The following is a 7287-nucleotide window of genomic DNA, read 5'->3' as shown; positions in this document are numbered from 1 at the left end:
GTTTGGGTATATTACTTTGACATCCAAATGGGGAAGCCAGAGGGCAATTGGCTATACGAGTCTGGAGTTCAGTAGAGAGGGTTGGACAGGAGACATAATTTGGGAGTTAGGACACAGATGATAATTTACTTATTTCTATTTTTTTAACATGTATAGGAATGTACATATATTTAGTACATATGCCATCTACCTCCCTTCAATAATTATCAACATTTTGCCATTTTAACTCTCTATTTCCCTATTTATATAAGCTCTTATTTTATTTGCTTAAACAAGCCATTTGAGAGTTGGAGGCATCTTGTTGCTTCACTCCTGAACACTCCTGCATTCCTGACAGGAATATAAAGTCACAAGACTGAATGAGATAACAAGGGAATGAATGCAGATAGTGATGGAGCCAAGGAAGGAGGCCTGGGGCATACCGAGGGTAAGGGTTCTGGGAGAAGAGGAAGAACCTAGAAGGAGCAACACTGAGGGAGATAGAAACCAAGAGAGGAGTCTAGTGCTGGTGGTGGACATTCTCTTCTGATTGCTTACATTTACCAAAATGTAAAGAGGCAGATACAAGAGCCATTCATGGGATTTGTCCTTATAACTTTGGAGTTTTTCCTTCACACTTGTGGAACTGACAATTTATTTTTTCCTTGTTCTCCTTAAGATGGGAGTAATTGGGCAAGGGATCCAGTAACTCTTTTGGATTGTTTTTAAATAAGCAACCTAATAAACCCTGGGTCATAGACTCCACAAAGGATTGAAAGGTAGCAGAATATGCCACCCCAAAAGGTGCCACTTTAGTATCTTGGTTATTTTGAGCTGAAAGTGCTTGAAAACTGATTAAAAAATAATAATAATAATGCAGGGAGAGGCTTTCTCTGAACTCCCCTCATCTGCTCAAAGACAGATCCTCCAAAAGGAATTTAGTTGTCAAAAATCCTCTCTCTGGGATTTTCATTAACCTGGGAAGACTGACTTTTATCACGGGTGAGGAAACTACAAGTCCACAGCACCCCCAGACAAACGTGGTCACACGCTATCATACCTCCCATCTGTTCTTGAGGGCCCATTCAGCTTTCCTAAAAATCATTTATTCTCTCCTAAGAGACCGACATTCTTCCTCCCCCTTCCTTATTAAGATGATAGGTAATCCTGAATTCTAAGCCCCCTCTAAGCCACATCCCTGGGTGTCTTCCACATATACATGAGGTATACATGTTAATCAACTTCTGTTTGTTTTTCTCTCATTACACTAATCTGTCTTTTATTATAGAGGTTTCAGCCACGAACTCAGAATAGTAAAAGAAAAAATTTTTTTTCTTCTCTATGTGATGGAGAAGCCAAGTCTCAGCATTGCTGTCTGAATTGGTAAATAATAATAATAAATCCATTTTCAAAACTAAAACAAACCAATCCATCAAATTCAGACTAATCTAGAAAAAAAGGTTGAATAAAAACTCGATTTTTTTGTTCTAATCACACAGCTACCTCTTTTTTTTTTTTTTAAGTGCTATTCACATCTACCTACACAAAATAAACTGTGGTCAAATACTAAAATATTTTCTTTCCCTTGAAATATTGTACATAGTTGAACAACAGCTGAGATAAATAGGGTATCTGTAGGTTAAGAGCAAACTCCCTCCCTATACCTGGTCCTTGGGCAGAACTCTGAAAACCTTCATTTCTAGAGAGAGGTTGCTAAGCGATCAGGCAAATCTTCTCCATTCTTGCACTTCCTGAACACTGAAACCTCTCCCTTCATGACTCAGGAAATAACAAGCAACAAAATAAATCAGATGCGGATTCAAGATTAAAAAGACACTTTATAATAAATAAAAATAGTAGATGTCATCTATAGCCTGGAACCCAGAGATAAAAGACACTGGATGGAGAGCAGGGAATGCTTGGGTTCAACATCATGCATTGTATTCTGAGTCTAAGAGAAAGGGAAGCTGGAGAGAGACTGCTCCGGAAATGAACGAGTCAGCTCAGGGATGTCCCTGCCCTGGACCCATTTGCTTCTTTCTCCACTTTCAGGTCTTCACCCAAGAAACTCTCCACTCTCCCTTTTCAGCCAAGCACCAAGTTCAGAAAAGAGAAACTATTTTCTAGACTTGGCAGCTATCTGGTTCAGAACAATACCAACAGCAGCTCAGTCCGGAGCCATAAAGAGAAATTCAAGGACACAGAGAACCAAGACAATAAAAGGGGAAGGAAAGAGACCCAGAAGAGAAGAGTGGAGCAGAGAGAAGGGCAGAAAATGGGAAGAAGGACTATGATGACTATTTTCCACTTAGTACGCTGTATACTAAATGTAGAAGGGCCAAAGAAAAAAAGATTTCTATTTTAGAATGAGCTGCTTGCGCATTCTAGGAGGGTTGCCAAGGGATGTTTCTTGTTGGGAAGGCACTGAAATGGGCTTTGTTAGGCAGAAGGAGGCCCCCCGGCCAAGTCTAGAAGCAGGCAGTTGAGGGAAGAGGAATGAAATCGTTCTGCACAATAACCTCGGAGGTCATCTACAAGAGGGCCCTGGAAACCTTTGCAGATCTGTCCCTTTGACACAAACCTTTTTCCACTGAAAATCAACGTAGGCTGCTGTCCCTAGGACTTGCGGTTAGTCTTGGGACATAGCGTATGTTGCGTTTTGCCTGAGAGCTACCCACAGGCCACCAGGACTAGAGGTGCAGAGGGGAACTGAGAGAACCGGGCAGGCCTGCCTTGGTGTCGTGGTGGCACGGGGTTCCCCATACCGCGCTCTTAGCTAACACACAGAGCATCTACTATGTTTGAGGCGCTGCTCTGCGTGCTCTATCCACATGATGAATACACCCTTATGAAATAAAACCTTACAAATCATTGTTCTTCCAGCTACAGTTACAGGTGGGGGAAACGGGAAGAGAGAGGTTAAGGGACAGTATCTAAGGTGGTTCCGGCGGCAAGGGGAAAAACTGCGCTTGAACCCAGGCCACCTGGACCTTCAGACACCAGATTCGAACCACTTCCCTACTCTGCCCGTTGGAGAAGACAGGGACTGGAGGGTTCCTGCTCCTCCTTCCCATCCTGCCCTGCACACCTCCTCTCCTGCCTTCTTCCAGGCCTGCATACCACACCTGCCTCACCCCGATAGCTATTCCTTGAAAAATCCAACCGGGCTTGGGCAGGTGGACTGTTTGGGCTTATTATAGCTTGAGGATTATCTTGACGGCTGGGGGAGGGGAGATGGGAGGAGGGGAAAAGCCAAGCTCTGTGGGAGGAAGTTGGGGGGAGGGGGAGACACTGAGAACTGAAGAGGACAGGGCAGGGGAGGGTACAGTGAGTGGGGCTGTGGAGGGGGAGGGGGCAGGTTTGGAGGGGGCCCAGGCTTCTCAGCCCCACTCTCTCCCTGAGTGGCAGCACTCACGTAGGGAAGGACCTGGCCGGGAGGTGGCTGGCAGTAGGGGTCCCATGCCTCATTCAGAGCCATGTTCGGGAGCCCTGGCACAAGGCCTGGAGTCTGTGCTGGTTCAATGACTGCATACACGAATGAACTAACTCTGAAACACATGCTCTTCTACAAGTTGTTAGTTTTTCCCTTGGTTCAGCCACATACTGAGCTTCCCTGGTTGCTATTGCATAGATATATTTCCCTCTGTTTTGACATCTAATCTAGATGCTGGAGTAGATGTCAAACCATCCGCTTCTTGAGGAAGCTCCCTGCTCATTTTGTGAGCATGCCTGCAAGGACTGGTGGTGATCGAACATTGATTGTTCTCCACCTCCCTTGCTCCTTTCCTACCAGCCCATATACCAACCCGCATTTCCTGCTTTGGCTTCACAGTCTGTGTCATTGAATGACTTTTGACTTCACGCGATTAGTAAGCTTTGCACTGTCAGTTCTTTATAAGTAATCAGCCATCTTTACATTTTCTTTTAAAATTACTTAAAAGTTTGAAATTTTAGAGATCTTGAACTCAAAGCCCAATAAGCTGGTTAATCCTGAAATGCCATTATTAAAACAGCATAATGTTATATGTCACATCATCTAAATGCTCAATGTATACTTCTTTATTTTAAGATTCATTTATTTGAGAGAGAGAGAGAGAGAGAGTGCAAGCAGGGGGAAGGGCAGAGGGAGAGGGAGAGAAATCCTCAAGTAGACTCCCTGCTGAGTGTGGAGCCCAGCCCCGGCTCGATCCCAGGATCCTGAGATCATGACCTGAGCCAAAATCAAGAGTCGGCTGCTTAACCGACTGAGCCATCCAGGCGCCCTCCAATATGTACTTCTTGAATGAAAAATGAAGCAAGTGGATCAGCACACAGGGAATTTAAACACCTGCGTCCTCTGCCTAGCCCTGTCACTTACTTGCTATATGATCTTAAAACAACTCATTTAACCAACATCAATGTAAACTATTAAAAAATATTTGCATTCTGATCCAAAGCTTTTGGAATTTTTGGTTGTTTTTGTTGTTTTTTTTTTCTTCTTCCAAGTTTTATTTAAATTCAAGTTAGTTAACACATAGTGTAGTATTGGTTTCCGGTGTAGAAGTGATTCATCACTTACATATAATACCCAGTGCTCATCACAACAAATGCCCTCCTTAATGCCCCTCACCCAGTTACCTCATCCCCCCACCTTCCTCCCTTCCAGCAACCCTCAATTTGTTTCCTATAGTTAAGAGTCTCTATGGTTTGTCTCCCTCTCTGATTTCATCTTATTTTATTTTTCCTTCCCTTCCCCTATGTTCATCTGTTCTGTTTCTTAAATTCCACATATGAGTGAAATCATATGATAATTGTCTTTCTCTGACTGACTTATTTTGCTTAGTATAATACCCTCTAGTTCCAACCACGTCATTGCAAATGGCAAGATTTCATTCTTTTGATGGCTGAGTAATATTCCATTGTATATATATACCACATCTTCTTTATCCATTCATCTGTTGAAGGGCATCTCGGCTCCTTCCACAGTTTGGCTATTGTGGACATTGCTGCTATGAACATTGGGGTGCAGGTGCCCCTTCAAATCAGTATTTTTGTATCCTTTGGATAAATACCTAGTAGTGCAATTGCTGGGTCATAGGGTAGCTCTATTTTTAACTTTTTGAGGAAACTCCATACTGTTTTCCAGAGTGGCTGCACCAGTTTACATTCCCACCAACAGTGTAAGAGGGTTCCCCCGATCCAAAGTTTGTGATAAGGAACTTGGTAGACAGAATAGTGCCCGCCCCCAGAGAAAAGATGTCCACATCCTAGTCCCCAGAACCTGTGACTATATTAGCTTTAGAAGGTAAAGGGGAATTAAATTTGCTATTCTGATGACCTTAAAATAAGATTATTCTGGAGTATCCAAGTGGTTTCAGGTGTTAAATTCAGCAGGTGTTGAATGGATAAATAAAACATACTATATCCATTCAATGGAATATTATTCAGCCATAAAAAGGAATGAACCATTGATAAATGCTATAACAGGCTTAAACCTCAGAAACATGCCAAGGGAAAGAAGCCAGACACAAAAAGTCACATACATATTACATGATTCTATTTATATGAAATGTGTATAGTAAGCAATCCATAGAGACAAAAGTAGATTAGTGGTTGCCAGAGGCTGGGAGGCAGGAGGAATAGGGAGTGACTGCTAATGGGTATCTGTTTCGGGGGGCGGGTAGAGAGGGGAGTTGTTAAAATGTTCTTAGATAGTGGCAAAGCTTGTGCAACTTGGTGAACATACTAAAAATTACTGAATTATTTATTTTAGAAAGGTGAATTTTATCATATATGAATTACCTCAAAAATAATTACCTCAGAAAAAATTCTAGTTTTAGTAAGTCAAACAATACAGGGCTAACTAAGGAAAAAGCTAATCGCCTCTCTCCTCATTCCCCATTTAACCTTACCTGCCCATATTAAAAGTTTGATTAACTTACTTGAAGCCTTTCCTTCTTGATCTCATATACTTACATGTACATAAAAGGGGTTTTGTCTTTGTTTTTTATCCTTAAGAAAATGAGGACAATTTATATACAACTTGTTTTCGTCATTTAACTTCTCAGGGATATCCCACCAACTCCGTATATATAATTTTATATATAAATTTGTATAAAGTTCATATCTTGGATGTACCATAATTTCTTTTCCTCACAATCTGATGATTTAAGAATGGTATCACAATATATCAAAATACCAAGTTGCACTCCTTAAATATATATAAATTTTATATGCCAAAGATCTTTCAAATAAAGTTGTTAAAATATATTGAAAAAATGGTATCTCATAAGTCTTATGCATGTCTTTTGGTAACCATATAGACAAATTTCTGCTGGATGTGTCTACCTATGAGCAGAATTGTCACATCATGAAGTACATATATTTTCACTCTTCTTAGATAATATCAGTTTTCCAAAGGGGTTGTATAGAATTATATTTCCACTAGTAATACATGAGTAACCCAGTTGCTGTATATCCTTATCAACACTTGGTATTTTCTGCTGTTTTAATTTAGTCATGCTGGTGGCTGTGAAGTGGTGTTGCCCTATACTTTTTATTTTGTTGTTATTTAACTTTTTATTGAAATGAACCTATCATAAGTATATATCTCAGTGAATTTTCATAAACTGAGCACACCCCTATGACCAATACCCAGATTGGGTAAAACAGAACGTTTTTAGACCTACAGATATCTATGACCTTTTAATTCTACTCCTAGGCATATACCCAACAGAAATGCACATAGATGTTAACCAAAAGATACAACTCAATTTTGATAACAGTTACCATTTTATCACATTCCCCTTAAATCTTCATATATTTTAATAGAAGAAATAAAGCATTGCAGTTGAAGTTGAAAGCCCTTTTGACTTCCAATCCCAGGCTTATTACCCTCCCTTAGGTCCCTGAACCCTGAGTCAACCCCTCGTAGATTGGGTCTTTTTATACCTTTTCATGCATATATTTATGTTCCTTCATTTTCCTGAATCCCAGTGAAACTGAGCACCTTGTCCTATTTCCTCTTTTATGAATTGCCTTTTCATAACATGGGCTCATTTTTTTATTGTTTTGTCTCGTTTATTAACTTGTTGAAGTCTTAGTTTATTAAGATATTTACCATTTTCCATCATTTTTATTGTAAACATTTTCCTCACCTTTTCTTTTCACTGGTTATGGTTTCTCTTGTCTTGTAAAAAAATATTAATTTTTTTTAAAAGATTTTATTTATTTATTTGACAGAGAGAGACACAGCGAGAGAGGGAACACAAGCAGGGGGAGTGGGAGAGGGAGAAGCAGGCTCCCCGCAGAGCAGGGAGCCCGATGCGG

Source organism: Mirounga angustirostris, unplaced genomic scaffold, assembly GCF_029215605.1.
Source record: "Mirounga angustirostris isolate CCGP_5_RB_7025 unplaced genomic scaffold, mMirAng1.0.hap1 SCAF_10, whole genome shotgun sequence".
Lineage (NCBI taxonomy): Eukaryota > Metazoa > Chordata > Mammalia > Carnivora > Phocidae > Mirounga > Mirounga angustirostris.
Note: the sequence above shows the minus strand (reverse complement) of the source record.